The sequence below is a fragment of the Sander vitreus genome, chromosome 22 (genome assembly GCF_031162955.1).
Source record: "Sander vitreus isolate 19-12246 chromosome 22, sanVit1, whole genome shotgun sequence".
NCBI classification, from domain to species: Eukaryota; Metazoa; Chordata; class Actinopteri; order Perciformes; family Percidae; genus Sander; species Sander vitreus.
This window is the reverse complement of record NC_135876.1, coordinates 22,063,612-22,069,611: the sequence shown is the minus strand read 5'-3', so window position 1 is coordinate 22,069,611 and position 6,000 is coordinate 22,063,612.

The following is a 6,000-nucleotide window of genomic DNA, read 5'->3' as shown; positions in this document are numbered from 1 at the left end:
CTGGAGTAAGATGTGAAATGCAGTGATTTATACAACTGTTACTCATGGGCCTCAATAAATCAGGACATCTAATTTGTAAAGGAGTGAAATATGTACAGTGCACTCAGCCATTTTCTTTAACGGAGCCATGTGGCTACTATGGCTATAAAGAGATTACAATGACATCCTTTACACATTGGTGACAGCTAACCCGGACATAGCCTTGATGCTCCTCTAAGAGGGTGTCAATGTCAACATAAGAAATACTTTATGAAGGTGAAAACATTGTTTGACACCTATTGAGAAAAAAAGAGATTCATGTCAACAGGGCAGCGTAATCTCACCAGCATGCTGAACGGTGGTTTGCGTACTAGGTTTTGGGGGAAACCGAGGAAACTGCAGCACTCGTATGTCACAGTCAGGGATTACCGGCAATAAACATTCATCTTCTTACCCTCTCAAAGGGATATTTTAAAGTCAATGGATTAGGGCAGAGCATGCTTGTAATCATTAGTAGGAGATAAAAAAGAGTCACATCTTCAAATGCTTCCAATTACAGGAGATGTACTACCTGTCAGGAGTTTTGTTGTGCTTATCATATCATTTATATTCAAGAGTTAAGAAAATAAAATAACAGGGTCATTTCATTCAAGTACCTCGTACAATTTTAACGAAAGCTATCCCCTTCCCTGGAGAGCGTTAGCTGAACAGAATATTTAATAGTTGCCATATAATGTAAGGAGTTAAACAATAATCCTTTGATCCATCAGTGTATGATTGGCCAAAACATAGTGTGCACTTTATTCAATACAGCTTAAGTAAGAAAAACAAGAACCCATGTTGCCTAATAAATACACGTTGAAGCAGCTGATGAATGTTGCACTCTGAGATAAAGTCCCCCCCCCCCCGTTATCAGGTAAAACCCCTGTGGTGCAGTGCTCACTCAGCGGACAGCAGTTGTTCTTATTCCGAACAGCGTTGACTCAAAGGCATTAAAGATAACCACCAAGGTCTAAAGCACACATTTTCATGTTCCTCTGATGTGATTCAAGTACACAGTCTGACGAAATGCAGACTGACATCCTTGAATGTGATAAATAGTGTTGCCTAAATGTATTATTATTATTATTATAATTCTTATTTTCTAATGTTTGACTTAAGGTAGGTAGTGTTCAGATACAAAACAAAAAAAACTGAAGCTTCATAATGTATGTATAATGTATGTCTAAAAGTTGTGACATTTAGATTTCAATGTTATTCTTTTCTTAGTTTAGGGTGGTTGATTATAATCATTTATAGCTCCTTTGAAGTTAAGTTTTTTGAGACTCATTGCAGTTTATTTGTACGTTTGTTTTCCTGAATTATAATAAATGAAATACAGCAAACTGGAAGAAAATGCTGACTAAAACAAAACAAAAAATAGACTTGCATTTTTTTTTTTCATTTTCACTTTATATCTGTGTGCAGCAAACCTCTTCTTTTTGATAGTGCATAGATATATGATGGGAAAAACTTCCAAACAAATCTTTGAACAGGTGGAGTAGCAGTCCAGCAATAATGCCTGCATCTGGCATCTGTATGTTAAACAAACTGCCAGAGTTTCTGTACAGATGGAAGCAATGAGGTGTAAGAATTGTTTCTGCTGACAGCACAATTGTTTTCCGCTGCGAGGGCAGTAGTGATATGATGCCGTATTCAATAGAATAAACAGGTAGAAGTCTGCTTTGCTAAAAACCATGTGATTATGGTAGAATTGTCAATAGTACAGTATCGCGAGAATAGCTAACTGATCATGAGAACGGCATTTACCTCAATGCCCATGAAAGGATAATTCAATAACAAAATACTGGATATTCTTCAATTTGGGTGGCGAAACAGCCAAACACCTAAGGATGGTAAAACAGGAACTGAAATCCATGTCTTGAATGATTTTGGTTCGATTTTCTCACATGCTGATCTAAAACACCCCCCGCAGTCCACACCGTTTTCCTTTTTCTAATATGGTATATCACAGGCTAAGCCTTAGAGGAGCGTATTTAATATATTTTTATTATTTTCTATTTTTTACCATCTTTCTTTGTGTGGTTTGCACACATGCAATACAAATCTAATTGAAGCAGAAATGTAGTAATGTGGATCGGATGACCAAACAGGCAGTGAAATTCATTGTCTATTTCACTTGGCTTTCACAATCACAGTCAAATAAGCTCTTTTTGTTGTTTTGTTTTTAATCACCAATATGCAATGCAGCTTTTAAGGACCCCCCAGAAGAAGCCATTTAACAATATTATCATCTAAAAAAAATACCAGACATTTAGTCTTGTGAATGGCATCAGGCAACCAGCTGTGTACATTTTTTCATTTTCATGTTTATTTGAATAGGGACAGATGCTACGACATAGACATTTGTGCAACAAATCTCCAATGTACAGCATCACAGCCATGTATACCTATTGCTAGTTTCCCTTTCTGCTAAAACTTTGCTTGATCACTTCATCCAGTTAATTTCTGATTGTCCCCATTTGACCTTATATTTAAATTGATAGATGGCACCCATTGGTTACATTACCCTTGTAAGGTAACGCAGTTACTGTAGGTGTATTGACTGTTTTGACCAGTGTTCAGAGTGGTGCATTCAAGTGCTGGCAGGAAGGTTTTAAACTTAGACGTGATGTATACGAGTCAGCCCATTCCATATGCTGGATGTGAGATCCCCACTCTACTGCACCAACCCAACCTTAAAAATGTATGCTTTTGACCGCATTACTAAGCAACAATCATGCAACTTTGACTAAATAAATAAGTTGGCTACATGTCTATTGTGATGGACCACCATATAGCACTGCCAGTTGATAAAAAAAAGCTAACAATGTCACCAAGGACCAAAAAACACTTTTGTTTCAAAGTGGAGAGTTCTTAAACACAAGTTAAGATTGATATAGACCACAAATGTAACACAACATCATAATCTGTTCAATGTCCAATCATTACTCACTCTAAGAAAACACAAATCCTCGGGCAGTTCACAGCATCCCGCATACACCATCCCAGTCTTAATGTGCTCACTTATGAACAAACACATTAGTGGACCAGTAGACAGGCCATTCATATTTGATGTGCTGTCACTGGCTCTCTCCTTTGGGTGAATATTTACACATATTTTTTTTTTCTCTTATTACCGTGGTCCCTTCTCCCCTGGGAGATTGTTTTACGGGGACGTGACAGCAAGGCGGCCGACAGGGCCATTAGAGCAGCAGTGAGGGGTCTGGAGGTTGGCCACCAGCTGCCTTGCCCACACGCTCAGCTGTTCCTGCAGGCCCTTCCCCAGCAGGGGTTCTCAAGTGTTCCTAACACTAGCAAACCTTTAAGGCTAATGGACTCGAGATATGATTTCAATTGTTAGGAGGATCTCTGTAAAAGGTAAACACTTTAGAGGTTCAGCTCTTGTATCAGAAATTCCCAGGCAACCAACTACTACCACCACAGAAGCCCGTTTGACTATTGACTTTCCACAATAATGCTCAGATAAAGTGAAGATCAAAAACGAAACAAAACAGGCAAGAGAAAGAGAGATCGTTGAACAAGATTATGTGGGTGTATGTAGGTCAAAGCAGGGATGCTGTGAGTACATTTTCAGGTAGCAAACTGTCAAAAGAAAAACTGTTAAATTTCGAGAATTAGCTTATGAGAATATGAGGTTTTTAAGTGCTGCTATTAAGATATATGAGTTACAGTATGGTCCACTTCATTCCATGTAACTCCCCATGGTCTGTAGGTTGACTTAACTTTTTATTAGATAATCCTAAAAAAGAAGTTTTAGTATGTCATTATAATTTAGTATGTAGTCTAAATTATGATGTATGTACCCATATGTTATTAAATCTGTGTATCATTGCTGTTTAACTCAATCTGACTGCATTAAAGGGCAGTATACAGATTATATACTTTAGATCTCTTAAAATTTAATCTGATCTAAAAATACAAAAGGTCGCTCCTGACAGGATATTACATTTAGCATAGAACAGGCTTTTCCATCCCCGACTTGAGCTTTTTGGACTTTTGAAGCCCAGAGGGAATGTTTATTTAGATCCATGTTATAGTGGAGTTTGACAAAAAGGCAATACACAAGGAGGGATACTCATTCATCACCCGAATGTCCTTCGGCACCTTCCTATTAGAACCTGTCAGGTGGGCTGGGCTCATTATTACATCATCATAATGGTGTCATCCTTGAACTTCATCAGAATAATTGCTGCAATTTGTCACATTATGAGAGATGTGCCTGTGGACAAGTATCTCTATGCATGCAAACCTAAAAAAGTAAGACAATGCATTGTCAATAAAAGAAAACAAGAAACGCACATTTTCATATATATCGCAAGGTGATGTGACCTCTTTATTTATTTCAGTTTGATGCTTTTCTACCTTACTTTGTCTTGTGTGGAATTTAAACATGTCAATGTGAATTTCTATCAGTTAGGCCTACAAGTAATGACGATCTGTGCCGGAGGGTTCTCAGTGTCTTGGCTTCTTGGTCACCAATTAAAACTTGCTCGCACGCAATATTTTTTTTTCCTATTCATAACGAGTAGACACAGAGCCAAGATAGCATTTTTTTGAAGAGTGTGTCTGACCACCTGGTGAATGAAAGTTCAATATTGGGTACATGTTTAGTGCTGTTTTAAGTCTCCATCTTCTGAAAAAAATATCACAGTCTTAGCTGCTAAATGCTCCACTATATTCACCAGTTAGTTGCTAACTGTGCTGTCTGTTGTCTGGCTCTGGGTGAGTAGCATACAAACAGCTGCCTGCCCTTGGGTCATATTCTCAGTCTGTCACTATGTACGACACCTTTCACTAAGGCATTTGATCTATTGTTAAGACAACAATATTACTAGCTTGTATGTACCTTTGAGGTGCAGTATAAAATCTGGGGGAAAAATTGCTTAAAAATTAACATTTTTGTGTGTTTGTGTTTTGTGGGTGGACTATAATATATATTTGTAATGAGGTGAGCTATAAATGTATAGCAAATGAATGCACTGTACTGTATGTCCACAATGTTAAACTATGACATGTGGAAGGGTCGCTAGTAACAATCAGTTGCATGGAATGGAATAGCACTGTGGTCGGTGATCCTATTAGACTAACAAAGAGTAAACGGAGGAAGCTTTAATTGTCACAAAGGGACATGTGCCTCTTTAAACAAATCTACAGTGACAAGATGCCCTGAAGTGTGCAAAGGGAGAACAGGCGTTAGATGCACTTAAAGAACCCATTTTGATATTGCCCCCTGTCACCAAAAACACTTTTGTGCTCTCAAAGAAGACTAAATAATAAATGCTGTTGGACATGGACAGATGCTCAGCCTCCCCCTTAAAAAGGCTGAACAGAATTAAATGCGCACACCTAATACGGTTAATGCATTTCAACCCCCTCACTCCAAAAACATGCCACAGCAATGACTTTCAAAAATAATGTGGAATGTGAAGTAGAGGGTAAAAGGAATGCATTAAACTGGGCACAACAGCAATTGTAGAGTTCATCAAACGCTATGACAATACGATATACCTATTATAATAGGTGATCCATTTTTTTCTTTTTTTATCTAAGCGGTCTGATTCTTTCATTGGCATTGGTGAATATTAATAATGATGTAAAATAAGGCATAAAAATGATTTACAACTAATGGAAATATCTCACACAGACAGTTTGTTTTGAAGAAAAATTATGATGGTTATTTGTTTAGTCTCTGAATAGCAATACCACATACTTGAAATGGATATTATAGGTATTTTCTAAAGAAATTGTTACCTTTACATGGATAGTTTTTTGTCTTCTAAAATAGAAGATCCACTCTGTGGGACAATGGGAAAACCCTTTTCCAGACCGGTAAGTTTCACCACGCTTGGACAAGTTGATGTGAATTAATCTGACAGCAGGGACAAGCCAAAATGGAGGCGTGTGTTTAAAGTTGTCATTGCACCACTGAGAGGCGCATATGAAGGGTGTTAGGTTGTC